The sequence below is a fragment of the Lepidochelys kempii genome, chromosome 1 (genome assembly GCF_965140285.1).
Source record: "Lepidochelys kempii isolate rLepKem1 chromosome 1, rLepKem1.hap1, whole genome shotgun sequence".
Classification (NCBI taxonomy): domain Eukaryota; kingdom Metazoa; phylum Chordata; order Testudines; family Cheloniidae; genus Lepidochelys; species Lepidochelys kempii.
In genome coordinates this window covers 309,228,820-309,247,891 of record NC_136380.1, presented here as the reverse complement: position 1 = coordinate 309,247,891, position 19,072 = coordinate 309,228,820, and the positions used below count along the sequence as shown (strand labels likewise).

At 39.6% G+C, this 19,072-nt stretch overlaps 1 protein-coding gene across 1 annotated transcript in view; it reads right to left on the bottom strand.

Annotated features, from left to right (window-relative positions):
* The window catches only part of CPED1 (cadherin like and PC-esterase domain containing 1), a 216,742-nt gene that overhangs the window by 169,731 nt on the left and 27,939 nt on the right, over positions 1 to 19,072 (bottom strand). The gene's annotated exons all lie outside the window — the stretch shown is intronic.

Genomic DNA, 19,072 nt, shown 5'->3' with positions numbered 1-19,072 from the left:
TTCATAAACCAGTCGGAGAACACTTCAATCTCTCTGGTCACGCAATCACAGACATGAAGGTCGCTATCTTAAAACAAAAAAACTTCAAATCCAGACTCCAGCGAGAAACTGCTGAATTGGAATTCATTTGCAAATTGGATACTATTAATTTAGGCTTAAATAGAGACTGGGAGCGGCTAAGTCATTATGCAAGGTAGCCTGTTTCCTCTTGTTTTTTCCTACCCCCCCCCCAGATGTTCTGGTTTAACTTGGATTTAAACTTGAAGAGTGGTCAGTTTGGATGAGCTATTACCAGCAGGAGAGTGAGTTTGTGTGTGTATGGGGGTGGGGGGGATGTGAGAAAACCTGGATTTGTGCAGGAAATAGCCCAACTTGATTGTCATGCACATTGTGTAAAGAGTTGTCACTTTGGATGGGCTATCACCAGCAGGAGAGTGAATTTGTGTGGGGGGGTGGAGGGTGAGAAAACCTGGATTTGTGCTGGAAATGGCCTACCTGATGATCACTTTAGATAAGCTATTACCAGCAGGACAGTGGGGTGGGAGGAGGTATTGTTTCATATTCTCTGTGTATATATAAAATCTGCTGCAGTTTCCACGATATGCATCTGATGAAGTGAGCTGTAGCTCACGAAAGCTTATGCTCTAATAAATTGGTTAGTCTCTAAGGTGCCACAAGTACTCCTTTTCTTTTTGCTAATGCCATTTGGGACTAAACTCTTGGTAACTATTGTGGTGCAGGTCAGTATTTGTTCCTACCACCATAGTTGGAAACATTAAATATATTTTATTTCATGCTGCCCAGACTGGAGGACCCTTTACTTGTCTAAGTCAACCCAAAGGCTTGGTCCCTGTGACAGCCTGCATAACAATTTTTTGCAGCCTTTTCTCCCCAAAATGTAATTAATTATTTCCCACTATGATCCCACCACCAAACACAAGGCTGGTTGGAGGATTTGTGAGAGGGTTAACGAGATGGCCCAAATTTAATATCAAATGAGTGTGTAGAATGTGCATCAATGATTGTAGAGCAAATTAGCACCTTTCATTTTCTGTGAATGGGCTACAAAGCTTAAGAGCTCCGGTTTTATTTACGTTGCATCCATTATTGGAGAATGATATTATTTCTACGTCAGGAAAACAAATAATGCTTTATAAAAATAATGCATTCGAGGTAAGTAAAATCTGGGTGTGACAGAGTTGAGTAGGTGCCCCTTTACGAAACAAAAAAAATTAAGTAGATATGCCAGGGACGTATATAACTAACAAACAAACTCTCAGAGAACAAAAAACTTACTAAGGAATACTTCATTTTGGAACAAAAGATTTATAGCATTAATAACCAATACTGTGATCTTCACCAGTCATAACTATCAGATAAGCCCAGTGTTAAGTCCCTGACTAGTAAACACATTTTAATGGATCATTATAACTGAATATAAAACATTATGTCTAGATGTGTGAGAACTGAGAGGGATGGAGTAGGAATTACCAGATGTCTGATGGAGTTCATCTCCCCTTCTCTGGATATTGCTACATCTCCCAGCCAGAGTTGAGTTTGATCCCTGCCTCAAAAAGATACTATAGTGCAAAATGTTTGCTTTTAGGAAACAGACTGATCCAGATGTGTTTACAAATAAAACAAAACAAAAAGACTCAGAAAAGGATACTCATTTCTAACCCCGCTGCCTAGGAACAGAGCTGTTGCCATTTAGGGACAAATCTTCAGGCTCAGCTGGGCTTCTGCTTTCTATGCCTGCCATTATTTATGCTTGCAATTAGGATAATTAGACATATAAGCATGCATTACTTCAAAGCAGCACAATCAGAACTGAACCAGGACCTACCTATAGGAGTACACCGTACTCCCCAAAAGGGGGTGTCTATTTAGTACTGCATCTTGGCTTCAGACCAAAAGGCGATGATGACATTGGCCCTTCCGATAGACCAGTAAATCTCTAGTCAGCCACAGTTTACCAACTGTTTTTGTTTGGTTTTACAGTTAAAATATAAAATACATATTTGTTATTACAAATGCTTCACCCCGGAGCAGAATCGAATATGAACACCCATAGGCTGCAAACTGTCCCATGTCACCCATCATGCGTGCAAACACTTCAGTGGGAAATGAAGGTGTGCAGCATACATACACCAGACCATAGCTCCGCCCTCATGTTGTACATGTGACAGTGTAAAGCAACAGGGCATTGAAAGGGTTATTATTACAATTTTTATTACGGCAACACTCAAATGTCCCATTTGGGATGGGGCGCTGGTGTGGTAGGCATTGTACAAACACACAAGAAGACACAGACCCTACCTCAGAGATTACAATGTAATTTAAAGCAAGACAATATGTGAAAACAACCCAGGAAAAGGAGGAAGGGAGGACAAGGGTAACAGTAATATGATCCCATGTCAACACAGGCCATATGTGCATAACCTTGATGTTTCCAAATCATTTAAACAAATGAATATTAACAACCCCCACACTAGCCCTCTCTCTAACCATTATCCAGTGGCAATTTCCTGTCGGCATCACAGTGTGGTTCTGAGGAGGGATTTGAAGGAGAGGGTTCAAAAAGATATTTAACTTTTTAATCATTTAAAACCTGTATGAGGAAGACTGAACGGTAACAAAGCTACGAATGATTTGTATAAATCTTTTCTTCTTCAAAAGGCTTTATGCACATTTAGCCAAATCCAGCTTGCCTCATTAAATTTCAGTGGGGCTACTTGCCTAGGATGAGCAGCATTTGGCATGTTAATGAGTAATGGAATGCATGCGTCTCTTTCCCTTAGTCAAGGGTTGTGTAAGAGTGACTGCATTGACTGGGGAGCAACAAAGTTCATATTGCACTTACATCAGGCTTTTTAAGGGCTTGTCTAATCACACAAGTTGCACCATTTTAGCTAAAGGGGTAATGCTGCACCCATTTAGTTAAACTAAAAAGAAACGGAGTACTTGTGGCACCTTAGAGACTAACCAATTTATTTGAGTTAATAAATTGGATATCCAGCAGGATAGTGAGTTTGTGTGTGTGGTTTTTGGAGGGGGGTGAGGGGGTGAGAGAACCTGCATTTGTGCAGGAAATGGCCCACCTTGATTATCATACACATTGTGAAGAGAGTTGTCACTTTGGATGGCCTATTACCAGCAGGAGAGTGAGTTTGTGTGTGGGGGGGTGGAGGGTGAGAAAACCTGGATTGAGGGGGGTGAGGGGGTGAGAGAACCTGCATTTGTGCAGGAAATGGCCCACCTTGATTATCATACACATTGTGAAGAGAGTTGTCACTTTGGATGGCCTATTACCAGCAGGAGAGTGAGTTTGTGTGTGGGGGGGTGGAGGGTGAGAAAACCTGGATTTGTGCTGGAAATGGCCCAACTTGATGATCACTTTAGATAAGCTATTACCAGCAGGACAGTGGGGTGGGAGGAGGTATTGTTTCATGATCTCTGTGTGTATATAATGTCTGCTGCAGTTTCCACGGTATGCATCCGATGAAGTGAGCTGTAGCTCACGAAAGCTCATGCTCAAATAAATTGGTTAGTCTCGAAGGTGCCACAAGTACTCCTTTTCTTTTTGTGAATACAGACTAACACGGCTGTTACTCTGAAACCTGTCATTAGTTAAACTAGTGCAACTGTGTGTGGACATTCTCCATCAATTTAAATCTGGCTTACGGCAGTGTAGCTTGCCTTTTATTTAACGAGGACAAGCTAAAATGCTCTAAGCCCATTTTAAACAGACGTAAAAGTGTCCGCACACAAAGTTGCACCAGTTTAACTACATCGAAGCAACATCACACCTTTAGTTCAACCAGCACAAGATTGTGCATAGAACTGGCTCAGACGATCCAACAAGGTGCTAAACACCCTCAATTCCCACTGGAATTAGTGGGAGTTAAAGGCGCTTAGCACATGTTGGGATCAGGCTCAGTGTCAGTAAGTATTTACACCTTCCATTCAGGGCCCCCTTTAGTTAGTCTAATTCTTGCTGAGACAGGGTGCCTGCCATACAAAGCACAACCCAATAGCCTGCTTTCCAAAGAACCTCTTGTTGATATAGTATACAGATCCAATTTTTCATCCAGAGAGTAGGTGGTAGTAAGATAACATTGTTCTCATGAGTGTTGTACTCAGAACTGACCACTTGGAACTGGTAAGATGGTGATTAATCAGAGATGTATAAAGAACTAATCTGAGTAGAAAAATAAACATGTTTTGATCAGAATGGCTTCTAGAGTGGAAGAAATATTAAGCAGCTAGTGGAAACAGCAATGCAGAGACCAATGAAAACATTAACATTTGCTTTAAAAGACTTCTACGGAGTTTTGACTTCTGGTATCATAGGTCAAAGTGAACAAGAGTATCAAACTCTGTACTGTGAGAAAATAATCTTACTACAATTTTTTTTTAAGGTTAAAGCACCGAGATTCCATGGACCCCCCTACCGGAGAGGTTCCTGTTAGAACTCTGGAAGTTGAAAGTGGATTTATAAAATGGAACAATCTGATTGGCTCCCAGCCTCGCAATTATCACATTATAGTCTTGTAAAAACAATGAGGCGTCCTTGTGGCACCTTAGAGACTAACTAATTTATTTGGCATACGTTTTCGTGGACTAGAACCCACATCATCAGCTGCATGGAGTGGAAAATACAGGAGCAGGTATAAATACATGAAAAGATGGGAACTGCCTTACCAAGTATGAGATCAGTCTAATGAGACAATTCAATTAACAGCAGGACACCAAGGGAGGAAAAATAACTTTTGTAGTGGTAATGAGAGTGGCCCATTTCAGACAGTTGACAAGAAGGTGTGAGTAACAGTAGGGGGAAATTAGTATTGGGGAAATTAGGTTTAGGTTTTGTAATGACCCAGCCACTCCCAGTCTTTATTCAGGCCTAATCTGATGGTGTCCAGTTTGCAAATTAATTCCAGTTCTGCAGTTTCACATTGGAATCTATTTTTGAAGTTTTGTTGTTGAAGAATTGCCACTTTTAGGTCTGTTATTGAGTGACCAGGGAGATTGAAGTGTTCTCCTACTGGTTTTTGAATGTTATGATTCCTGACGTCAGATTTGTGTCCATTTATTCTTTTGCATAGAGACTGTCCAGTTTGGCCAATGTACGTAGCAGAGGGGCATTGCTGGCACATGATGGCATAGATCACATTGGTAGATGTGCAGGTGAACAAGCCCCTGATGGTGTGGCTGATGTGATTAGGTCCCATGATGAGTTGGAACACATTTGGCTAATCACACTGAAGGCCTTACACTCTGCAGATAGGATCCCATGGAAAACAATAGGCTTTTCAACATGGAATGGCTGCAGAAACGGGCCCAGATTAGTGTAAATTGGTCTATATAACATATTAACAAGTTAGGTACATAGCTCAGCCTCTGCCTATTTTTAATACAAAATGCACACACACAAGCTAGCATTAGCTTTACATGAAAGAGAAAGTGTCATCTAAACCATATACTTTGAAATTTTCTTCCCTGTATTACTGCCAACATCTTAGATTATTAAAAATGAAAGAACGTTTAAAAATCTAATATACTGTTCATCCTTTACACTTTCATTTCATTCAGATTTGAAAATGAAAAGACTAGTCCAGCTGCATTTTTATTTATAGTTTCCAATTACTTTCCACTTTTGCATTCTCTTGCTTTGTCACAATAATGCTGTGTCTGAGCTGAACCCTTACAGGAAGATGTTTGCATTTTACTCCTGGGGGAATTCTGCTCCAACAAATTAAAAATTCTGCACACAACATTTTAAAATTCTGCAAAGTTCTGCATATTTTATTTGTCAAAATAACACAATATAACCATGCCAGTTTAAATTATTTTGGTAATTTATTTCAAATTACTGTCAGCAACTATGTCTGTAACAATACAGACACACAAAAAATTCTTCAGGAGCAGAGAGTTAAAGAAACCCCTACAACAAACCAGTTCCTGTTTCTCTGCCCCCTTCCTCCTCAGCCCAGATAGGGGGCCAAGCATCCGCACACTCCGCCCAGAGCCCAGACACAGGGCCCCACCGGCCCAGACACTCACATTCCCTCCTCCTCCCCCAGAGCCCAGCTATGGGGTGACCCCACAACCCAGACACCCGCATCCTCTCTTCCCCCAGAGCCCAGCCGCAGGATGACCCCACAATCCAGACACCCGCACCCCCTACCTCCCAGAGTTCAGCTGCAGGACACCCCCACAGCCCAGACACCCACACCCCCCACTAACCAGAGCCCAGCCATGGGGCATCCCCAGGCCCAGACACCCACACACACACCCAGAGCCCAGCCACAGGGCCTCCCAGTCCACATACTTTGCACCCTTCCCCCCAGAACCCAGGAATCCAGAGGAAGAAACAGCCTGATGCTGGGTCCCAGACTTGTATGGAGTTTCCTGCATGCCACCTTCTTCTTTCAGGGAAGGCCAGTAACTGCAGCTGCTGAGAATCCTCCAGCTCTGACCCCTCTCCCTAGCAGTGTCTTCTATTTGTGAGCTGGGGAGCTGGGCTCTGCCAGGTTCAGCAGCCCCTAGTGGTAGCCAGCAGCTCTGCAGCACCAGTTCTGTGGGGAGAAAAGGAAATTCGGCACAGAACATTAATTCTGCGCAAATTCTGCATTGCACAGTGGTGCAGAATTCCCCCAGGAGTAGCATTTAAATCTGTGTCCACTGAAATATATGTTTAAAAATCACATGAATATATTTCTACTAATGTTACAGTTTTGTAAAACCTCTCCTCCCCCTCTTTTATAGCTACATTTGGGGCCTACACTACCCGGCCATATCCCCTCAGATTAGTTATAGAAAATAAATAAACTGGAGGCTTTTAAATTTCACACAAGCCTAAGGAGACGGTAACAGTTTATTTCAGTTTTTTAGAAAATCTGCTGCTTCAACTCCATTTAAGGTAATTTTCTAAGCAAATTTGAATGTCATGAGACTTGAGAAGTCAGTGGTTTTGAGAAAATATTTTTTTCTATGCTATTTGTGTTGAGCTCTGACATATTAAAACCCTATTGGATGTTCACATACATTTTTGACACTCTCTTTGAAAATAACTTTTTTTTTTAGAATAATGTGTAGTGGCTCCCTAAAACTACAGATGATTGGAATCAAAACCCTTTGTCCCTGTGGATGGCAGAGGTTGAGCTGAGCTGGCTCACAGCAGCATGGTGGGTGGGTGGATACATTCTTCTGAAGGTTGCCAAAATCTAAGCATCTAAAAGCTTTCATTTAAAAAAAAAAATCTCTTATGGGGTAGGCTTCAGGTCTGCAGCAAAGTCAACACACAAAGGGGTGGATGGGCAGTTACTCAAGCCCCTGAACTGCTGTAGTTACCAGATAAGGTTACTGAGGGACAGCATTACTGTTTTGCTGCCTGCCTTGGGGTGGACAAGACAGCAACATAAAGCCCAATTACTTTGTTTATGGGATTCAAGTGAAGAATTTCTCTGTGGTACAGGACTGACCATGTTTGAAGACATGCCCATTGCAGTTTTTACTGAATTCAGTCCAGCAAAAATTATCCATTACTGGTTTTGGTAGCCTGTCTGCATCCCTTTTATAAAGATTTTAATGCCATTTGTTGGGTTGCAGATTTTCCCACTGTTGCTGGCCTGGCCTTTTTTTTTGTTGTTGTTGTATTTTCCGGCCTTGATTTTCCTTCTGAAGAATTTCCTCTGAAGAACCTTTCACACCTGGGGGAACTGTCCCCTCAAATAAATTCTTACTTAGGGGAATTCTTGCTTTCCAAGTGGATTTCTTTTAACTTGACACCTGAAATTAGAGGTCTGCAAGTGTCATCAACTCAAATTTCACTACAGTGACCATGAAGGAACGATTGTTGTTATTTCAGGGGTGACAACTAGGAAATTAGCCTGAGGGAACATTATGAGGTTTATAATTATTATTTGCTGGCATTCCAGGTGACAGCTGAGACTTTGACCATGCACAATTCTTGTTCACAATTTCACACTACATGCTCCATCTGATTTGTTGAGACTCCACTGTGGTCTTCTGTGTGACAACGTTCTAGTACAATTGAAATAGCTAACTCCGTTCTAAACACCATCTATTTACCCATTAACTCAGGCTGAAATCTTGGGGTATAAATTATAGTGAAGTGTTCTGACTGGGAAAGAAAGCACCCTTTAGGAGAGGCTAAGGTACCTGGACACTGCAGGCTAAATTGCAAGCTGCTTTGCATGCCCTGGAAGGGAGAAAGAGGGCATAAAGAGGGAGCACAGCCTCTTCCAGGCGCCTCACTACTCCTCCTACACTTGTGGATTAGCAGGAGTGGTGCCTCGGCTCTGTCCAATACCTCCCCCATCCCTCAGCCCAGCTGATCTGGTATGTCTGAGGACGTACTGTGCTTGGGATAGGACTGGCACAGATTACTTACGCCCCTAGAGCAAGGGGATTCACAATTCAGTTCCTGATCTGCTCCAGCACATCTCTATACTGACTCTTGCTTGGAGCTTCTGGCAAAGCCACAATTGAGTCTAGCTAAGGGACTCGGGCCTGGAACCCAATTCTTCTCTGTCCCAGCCTGTCCCATGACCAATGAATTTTCATATTCAGGAAATGACTGTTCTGAGCTGTAGCGTCCACCATTGACTAATCTGTGAACTCATCATTACATTAAGATGGATATGAAAAATATTTTGTGAGCTGTAGAGGAATTTCATTGCAAATAAAAGGCAAACATTCCACACTGAACTACTGGCAAAGACATCAGGGCAAGCCAAACACTCAATTCTGGTATTCCACTTCTGATCTGATACTCAGCACCTTCAGATTACTGTGGTATGCTCTCAGCATATTAGCATTCCCAAACTACTTTCTGCACAGCATTTATCAATAAGATACTATTCTCCAGAAAGAAACTAGTGATTCAGCATGCTATACTGCAGCTAAAAATAAGGCTTTTCATTCCAAATTTCTCAACAATGTAAGTATAAAATGTTTCATATTGGGATTTAAACCCAGATGCTGCAACTCTTACTCACATTCTTATTCACCAAGTAATCCCACAGAAATCAGATTCTTCATGTAAAGATTACCCACATGTATAAATGCTGCAGGATCATGCCCTTACCTTCTTCGGGATATAAATTCCATCTGTCTTCTGAGGGATGGCTCATAAGCAACACATAGTTAAAGCTGCCTGACAGTTCCAATTGCAACACCTTGTTTTCAGTTGCTTAGATCTTTGCCATGCTTTAACTATTTGAGCAGATATTTTCTAGCTCAGGTGTCCGCCTCAAGCTATAAGGTGAGCTTTGAGGGCTCCTGATCAGTGCTCCACACCGCTTTGCCAGAGACCTGGGTATGATTTTCAGTCCCATCTCTTTCTGGCTGAGCCAACAGGTGGAGCACTGCCGCCTATCCCTCTGCAGTGACTCCTCTGGCCACTTATCCGAGTGGCACCGAAATGAGTCCTTTCCAGTTCTCCTTACAACAGGGCTGCACACAACAGGAACCTGAAGATCCGAGGCCTGGTCTACATAAAATCCATACACCTAAGCGGCATAGTTAAGCCAACCTAAGTCCCCAAATAAACAGCGCTAGGTTGACGGAAGAATTATTCCGTCGATTTAGCTACCACCTCTTGGGGAGATGGATTATCTACACTGACAGGAGAATCCCTCCCGTTGGCATAGGGAGTGTCTACACTGAAGCACTACAGCGATGCAGCTGCAGCGTCACAGCTGTGGGGCTGTAGCATTTTAAGTGTAGACAAGCCCTGAGAAAGGCTTGATCTTACTGCCAGTGATGGCAATGAAAGTTTGCAGCTGACTTCAGTGGTAGAAGGAATAGGCCCCAAAGATGAGAAAACTGCACCCAGAGAGTACAGAGGATCTCCAGTGATAAAGAACATCCATGGTCTGTGTTTTTTTAAATTCATATACATTATCTTAATTTTTATTTGATTCAAAACAAAAAGCTGGCTACTTTATCACTTTTACAAAAAGCCAAGATAGTATAAAATGACTTGGTGGCAACCCTAGATAATGGTTATGCAAACAATGGTTTTTTAAAATATTGGCATAATGAATCATAAAACCAATATACAAATATTAAATAATTAATTAAGCCACATAATATCCTTGTGAAGTAGGCAAGTATCATTATCACCATTTTACAGATAAGAAAACTCAGGTCCAGATAAGCCAAATGATTATACCAAGGCTACACACAAGTGTTGGAGCTGGTGTTGGCTAATATAAAGACAACTTCCCAGTTATTGTATTCCTTTTTTCCTTACATTCCCCAGTTATATTTTAAATTAAGTTTATTCTCCCCTCCTTGTCATTGTGAACTTTCTTTCTGGGCAGTTGTTTATGCAAAAGTTATGCAATGTAGATGTTATTTCCACATACATATTTTCCATAGAATATGAACTCTATGGTTATATAGTAAAATCATCCCAAAAGAAATTTTAATGAAATTTAGGTACTGATCTTTCACCTATGGAGGTAAATAGCAAAACTTCCACTGATCTGAATGGTGCTAGGAATTAATGACTTTGTCAATATTTCCTCCATAATATCCCATCTGGGCTATAATGTTTATGTTGTAAATCAGGTGATCTTCAAACTCTTTCAAAGTATGCAGGCAATGAAGTAGACAGCTGGCTCTTGCTATTTGGGACATCACCCAAATCTATATTATACTATTTGTCTGGGATTTTCTTGAAAGTAATGTGGATTTTCTTCATATTTGGACAACTGCAGAATTTCTTAAAGCTGATTCTCTTTTCCACCTCAGTCAGGATGGAGTTCTGGTTGAAAAGTGCCAGGTGAAAGATTTCAGAGTAGCAGCCGTGTTAGTCTGTATTCACAAAAAGAAAAGGAGGACTTGTGGCACATTAAAGACTAACAAATTTATTTGAGCATAAGCTTTTGTGAGCTACAGCTCACTTCATCGGATGCAGTAGCTCATGAAAGCTTATGCTAAATAAATTTGTTAGTCTCTAAGGTGCCACAAGTCCTCCTTTTCTTTTGAGGTGAAAGATGTGTGTATTCATCCTCAACTTTCAGCCATTTCTAGGAGGATAACTGCTAGATAACTAGAGGCAGACTGGGCATTTAGTTTTATATTAAAGGACTGGCTTTCAGAAAAGGTCCCAATGATAGCCTAATTGTGCTTGTAAAATTGAAGCCTGGATTGAGAGCCTTTCAAAAATAAAATGCAAAATATCTAGGAATCTGTCTCATTTTTGCTTGCTTATTTTATGTTGGAATACAAGCAATTGGAAGCATGTCAAATATCAATCTCCTCGGGTTTTTTTAAAAAAAGAAAGAAACATGAGTTACAGCAAACATCATGATCTGCTCCTAAGAAAAGAAAAGAGGATACTGTCTTCCCTTCCCATTATACACAAACTTCCTGTTTTCCAAACAGGATCAACAGAACTGTAGTTTAATTGTCAGACCAAAAATGACTGCCTGTCTGCCACCTTCATCTTACAACTTTATGTAACAGAGGAAAAACAGCACATTCCATTTAAACAGATGTTTGTAAAAGTTGTAGTTAATTAAACATAAAATCTCTTTTTATATAGCTATTTATTTAGAAAGTTTTAACAGGCTTACTAAGCATTGCCATTTAAATATCAGAAACAAAATGATAATCACTACAACAGTGAACTTATCTTTTCGTTTAGGGAAACAATAGGTAGCAAAATAGTCATCAAATCTCTCTATTTAACACGGTGTTTACCACATACAGAGTGAGCCTCTTTACACCATCCAGGATGTGTTGTTTCTAGTGATTTTATTAATTAAGGAAAACCACTGACTTTAGTCATATTTATCAAACCAGGTTTGTCTGTCTAACTTTAATATATTTTTTAAAAATGGACAGGTGTGCTTTTTCTTTTTTTGCACGTAAATGTATTTTGTCTGCATATTGAATAAAGATCCAAATCTTTCCCCCCACCATTTTCTGTATGGATATTTCCATATTTGGAGAGTTTGTGCTATTATCTCATTAAAATTGACCATGTAGATCATTGTTGCTACCACTGTTGATAAGGCCATTGCAGAGAAACTAAATGAATTCTTTGCATTGGTCTGCATGGCTGAGGAGATTCCCAAACCCGAGCCATTCTTTATAGGTGACAAATCTGAGGGAACTGTCCCACACTGAGGTGTCATTGGAGGAGGCTTTGGAACAAATTGATAAACTAAACAATAATAAGTCACCAGGACCAGATGGTATTCACCCAAGAGTTCTGAAGGAACTCAAATGTGAAATTGCAGAACTACTTACTGTAGGCTGTAACCTATCATTTAAATCAGCTTCTGTACCAGATGACTGGAGGATAGCTAATGTGATGCCAATTTTTAAAAAGGACTCCAGAGGTGACCCTGGCAATTGCAGGCTGGTAGCCTGACTTCAGTACTGGAAAAACTGGTTAAAACCATAATAAAGAACAACATTATCAGACACATAGATGAACAAAATTTGTTGGGGAAGAGTCAACATGGTTTTTGTAAAGGGAAATCATGCGTCAACAATCTACTAGAATTCTTTGAGGGGGGTCAACAAGCATGTGGACAAGGGGGATCCAGAGGATATAATGTATTTAGATTTTTCAAGGTCCCTCACAAAGGCTCTAAAGCAAAGTAAGCAGTCATGGGATAAGAGGGAAGGTTCTCTTATGTATTGGTAACTGGTGAAAAGATAGGAAACAAAGGGTAGGAATAAATGGTAATTTTTCAAAATGGAGAGAGGTAAATAGTGGTGTCCCCCAAGGATCTGTACTGGGCCAAGTCCTATTTAACATATTCATAAATGATCTGGAAAAATCAGTGAGGTGGCAACATTTGCAGATGATACAAAACTACTTAAGATCCTTAAATCCCAGGCAGACTGTGAAGAGTTGCAAAAGATCTCTCAAACCTGGATGACTGGGCTAGAAAATGGCAGATGAAATTCAATGCTGATAAATGCAAAGTAATGCACATTCGAAAACCTAAACCCAACTATACATATAAAATGATGCGGGTATAAATACACTGTTACCACTTAAGAAAGGGATCTTTGAGTCATTGTGGATACTTCTCTGAAAACATCCACTCAACGTGCAGCAGCAGTCAAAAAAACTAACAGAATGTCGGGAATCATTAAGAAACGGATTGATAATAAGACAGAAAATATCATATTGCCTTTATATAAATCCATGGTATGCCCACATACAGATTCATAGTTATTAAGGTCAGAAGGGACCATGATGATCATCTAGTCTGACCTCCTGCACAATGCAGGCCACATCTTGAATACTGCATGCAGATGTGTTCGCCCCATCTCAAAAAAAAAATTATATATATATATTAGAATTGGAAAAGGTTCAGAAAAGAGCAAAAAAAATTATTAGGGGTATGGAACAGCTGTTGTATGAGGAGAGATTAATAAGACTGGGACTTTTCACCTTGGAAAAGAGATGACCAAGGGGGGATATTATAGAGGTCTATAAAATCATCACTGGTGTGGGGAGAGTAAATAAGGAAGTGTTATTTACGCTTTCTCAGAACACAAGAACTAGGGGCCACCAAATGAAATTAATAGGTAACACGTTTAAAACAAACAAAAGGAAGTCTTTTTTCACACAATGCACAGTCAACCTGTGGAATTCCTTGCCAGAGAATGTTGTGAAGGCCAAGACTATAACAAGGTTCAAAAAAGAACTAGATACGTTCATGGAGGATAGGTTCATCACTGGCTATTAGCCAGGATGGACAGGGATGGTGTCCCTAGCCTCTGTTTGCCAGAAGCTGGGAATGGGCGATGGGATGGATCACTTGATGATTACCTGTTCTGTTCATTCCCTCTGTGGCACCTGGCATTGGCCACTGTTGGAAGACAGGATACTAGGCTAGATGGACCTTTGGTCTGACCTAGTATGACCATTCTTAATTTCTTAGGGGTTGAAAATATTAATAGGAAACATGTTTAAAATAACAAAAGGAAGTACTTCACACAACACACAGTCAATCTGAGTAACTCATTAACAGGGATGTTGTGAAGGTCAAAAGTATAACTGGATTCGGAAAAGAATTAGATAAATTCATGGAGGATAGCTCCATCAATGGCTATTAGCCAAAATGTTCAGGGACAAAAACCCAAGCTCTGGGTATCCCTAAACCTCCAGCTACCAAAAGCATCTGGCATTGGCCGCTGTCAGAGACAGGATGTACCATGGGTCTGACCCAGTGTGGCTGTTTTTAGGTTCTTTTGTAGTATATTTTTCAACATTAACCTTATTCAATATATGAACCAAAGCCAGGGCTCTAGTTTGGACTTCCCAAAGAGCCTGACTTAATGTTCTGTTAAACATACACAATTATTAAAGTGCCATATACTACATTTACTGATAAGGATGTTTATTTTTCATAAAATATTAAGTCCTCCATTGAACCATGTTTATTATACTCTCACAAGCTATAATTTTAAAATAGAATCCTGAATATTTTAATATTATATTGAAAATCATGTAATTAACCCTGGATGTGTACATGGATGTAAATCTGGCTTTCATAAACAGATGTTAAAAAAAAAAACTTTCCTAACTTATTTAGAAATCAAAACTAACTTTGACTGACTGACAATCCCATGGTACCAATACCTTTGAATTATGCATGATATTTCTCAGCTTTCTGGAAAAGTTGTTTTATATAGAAAGCCAACTTTAATGAAAGTAATTGCAACCAGTAACAAAAAGTAACTAATTATATAAATCAGTCTTTGCAGACAACTCTCCTGTCACCTTGCCTTTGTGGGTCACAACTGAGAATACCAAATTCAGGACAAACTGATGAGAAATAGAGCAGACACACCCCAAAACTAGTGGTTATTCTCCCATAAGATATATCAAACCAGCAACAAAATTAAACTTTTGTTTCACCACACTGGCTAAGAAGAAGTCAGAAAAGCAGTTTCTTTAGCATTTCAGTCCTTTTATCACCACCAAAAACACTAGAGTTAAAGATGAGCAGTTCTTTAAAACTAATTTAATCAAATAAAAGGTTCTTCTGATCTCAAAGGACCAGCCACACACCCAGGTCAATATACAACTCAGATCTTACCCAATAATTATGCTGTTGCCAGTCCTTTAGTATCTAAAATTTAAAGGTTTATTTATAAGAAAGAAAGAAAGAAAGAAAGAAAGAAAGAAAGAAAGAAAGAAAGAAAGAAAGAAAGAAAAGGAGTACTTGTGGCACCTGAGAGACTAACCAATTTATTTGAGCATAAGCTTTCGTGAGCTACAGTGAAAGCTTATGCTCAAATAAATTGGTTAGTCTCTCAGGTGCCACAAGTCCTCCTTTTCTTTTTGCGAATACATACTAACACGGCTGCTACTCTGAGAACTGTCAAAGTTAAAATTGGTGAAAGGAATCAAATACATACAATAATTGCAAAGTTCTTGGTTCAGGCTTGTAGCAGTGATGGAATAAACTGCTGGCTTGTTAAGTCTCTGGTTGCTTCCTAATTATTGGAAGGTCCTCAGTTCCTTGGTTAGAATGCTCCCATTAGTGTAAATTCATTGTCCAAGGGTTTAAGCAGGAAAGAGCAAAACTGAGATGTTTCCAGGACCTTTTATAGCTTTTGCCAATTGAAGAGAAATCCATTGTTTTCCTTGTGGAAAATGACAGGTAGCAAGATGGTGTTTGGGGTCACATGTCCATGCATGATTTCACTCAGTCACAGCAGAAGCCCTTATCTATACTCCAGATGGAACAGTCACAGGAAAGTCCATTCATTAAGTGTAGATAGGCGTCTCCCATGGTCCATTGTGACTTAAGTTTTCCTTGATGAGCCACTTAATTTGAATAGTCCCTTCAAGATGTGCAGGCTAAATACCTTGCGAGCATTACCCCAGGAGCAAACATATTTGAAATACAGGTATGAGCCAAAGCTCATAACTTCAAATACAAAAATGATACATGCATACAAATAGCATAATCATATTCAGCAAATCACAACCTTTCCATAGACACCTTACTTGACATAAATTGTAAATGATTTGTTTAGTGCATGAGTTTAGCATCTCAATTCTCCAGTGGCCCCACTGGTAGTTTAAGGGGCTTCCTGCTTCTGATGTACTTTAAAAAAAATTGCTATTACTTTGAGTCTTTGACTAGCTGTTCTTCAAATTCTTTTTTGGCCTTCCTAATTATATTTTTACACTTCATTTGCCAGAGTTTATGCTCCTTTCTATTTTCCTCACTAGGATTTAACTTCCACTTTTTAAAAGATGCCTTTTTGCCTCTCACTGCTTCTTTTACTTCGTTGTTTAGCCACGGTGGCTCCTTTTTTGGTTCTCTTACTATGTTTTTTAATTTGGGGTATACATTTAAGTTGAGCCTCTATTGTGGAGTCTTTAAAAAGTTTCCATGCCGCTTGCAGGGATTTTACTTTTGGCACTGTACCTTTTAACTTGTGTTTAACTAACTTCCTCAGTTTTGTGTAGTTCCCATTTCTGAAATTAAATGCTACAGCGTCGGGCAGCTGTGGTGTTTTCCCCACCACAGAGCTGTTAAATTTAATTATATTATGGTCACTATTACCAAGCGATCCAGCTATATTCACCTCTTGGACCTGATCCTGTGCTCCACGTAGGACTAAATCAAGAATTGCCGCTCCTCTTGCGGGTTCCAGGACCAGCTGCTCCAAGAAGCAGTCATTTAAGGTGTCAAGAAACTTTATCTCTGCATCCCATCCTGAGCTGACATGTACCCAGTCAATATGGGGATAGTTGAAATCCCCCATTATTACTGAGTTTTTTATTTTAATAGCCTCTCTAATCTCCCTGAGCATTACATAGTTACTATCACCATCTGGGTCAGGTGGTTGGTAATATATCACTACTGCTATATTCTTATTATTTGTGCATAGAATTACTATCCATAGAGATTCTATGGTACAGTTTGGTTCATTTAAGATTTTTACTTCATTTGATTCTACGCTTTCTTGCACAGATAGTGCCACTCTCCCACCAGCACGACCTGTTCTGTCCTTCCGATATTACTGTGTCCCACTGATTATCCTTATTCCACCAAGTTTCTGTGATGCCTATTATAGCAATATCCTCCTTTAATACAAGGCACTCTAGTTTACCCATCTTATTATTTAGATTCCTAGCACTGGTATATAAGCACTTTAAAAACTTGTCACTTTTTAGCTGTCTGCCATTACATGATGTAATTGTATGGGCCTTTTTTTCATTTGACTGTTTCTCATCAGATCCTACCTGTATTTAATCTTCCATACTCTCCTCATTAGGACATAGAGAATCTTCATTAGTAGATCCTCCACTAAGGGATGTCTCTGTCAATACCATGTGCTCCTCCGCACCTGTTGGCTCTCTCCCAGCCTTTAGTTTAAAAACTGCTCTATGACCTTTTTAATTTTAAGTGCCAGCAGTCTGGTTCCATTTTGGTTTAGATGGAGCCCATCCTTCCTGTATAGACTCCCCCTTTCCCAAAAGTTTCCCCAGTTCCTAATAAATCTAAACCCCTTCTCCCTACACCATCGTCTCATCCATGCAAGACCCGAAGTTCTTACGTTACATGTAGCAGTTAATAACACTTCCCTATTCACTTTCTCCATACCATTCATGATTTTATAGACATATATCATATTCTCACTTTAGTTGTCTCTTTTCTAAGATTAACAGTCCCCAGTCTTTTTTGATCTCCCTTCGTATGGAAGCTATTCCATACCCCTAATCATTTTTGTTGCCCTTCTCTGCCCCTTTTCTAATCCTAATACATCTTTTATGAGATGGGGTGACCAGCACTGTATATAGAATTCAAGGTGGGGGCGCACTATGGATTTATATAGTGGCATTATGATATTTTCTGTTTTATTTTCTATCCCTTTCTTTTGACTGCTGCTGCACATTGTGCAAATGTTTACTATCCACAATTACTCCCAAATCTCTTTCTTGAGAGGTAACAGCTAATATAGACCCAATCATTTTGTATGTATAGTTGGGATTATTTTTTCCAGTGTGCACTACTTTGCACTTATCAACATTGAATTTCATCTGCCATTTTGTCATCCAGTCACCCAATTTACTGTGTTCCCTTTGTAACTCTTCACAGTCATCTTTGGATTTTTAACTATCTTCAGTAATTTTGTATCATCTGCAAATTTTGCCACCTCACTGTGCACCCCTTTTTCCAGATCATTTATGACTTTGTTGAAGAGCACATGTCCCAGTACACTTGATAGGAGCTCCGTGCTATTTTAGTATACTATTTGTTGTTGCAACTTTCTTACCATATTGCTACATGTATTAAATTAATCCTTACCCCAATTTAAAGGGCTTTCACCACATAGTAAATCACATGTATTTACACCATCTGGGCCTAATTCATCCCCGGTATAATTCATTTAATTTCAGTGGAGTCACAGCATGGCCCCGCTTCACCGCCTGGATAATGTTGTTTTTCATATTCTGTTAACATGGTATAATTTATTCAAGAAAAATATTAATTTTACCTAGTGTATTCAGACAGCTAAAATTTTGTAATTGTTTTCAGCTATAACTCAACATAAAAGTTATCACAGTACTGGCTCTGGGATTCACTCATGCATGTGATTAAGTTTGGAATATATATTCCAAGAAATGTACATTGTTATTGTAACTATATTCTGTTTTTAACTTGGTAAAATGCAATATTTGCATACCTTTGAAATAATCAGTAAACATCTTCCCTTTTGGGGGCAAACAACTCATCTTATTTTTTAAAAACTTACTATTTTACAGAGGGTTTTTTTCACTCTATTTCAACAATGATCTACAGAAATGTTTTCAGAGTGCTTAGGTTAAAGAAACAACAACATGTTCTGTTCAAAATAAGCAAGGAGAATGAATATGGTTTTGAAAAGTACACAGTATGCTAGTATACGCTAGCATGATAATGCAGACTCCCATTAGAGAAAAAAAAATTATATGGGTATTTTAGGGGCTAATATGGCTCCTACTGAAATAAGTGGCAATACTTGCATTATGATAAGTTTCAGAGTAGCAGCCATGTTA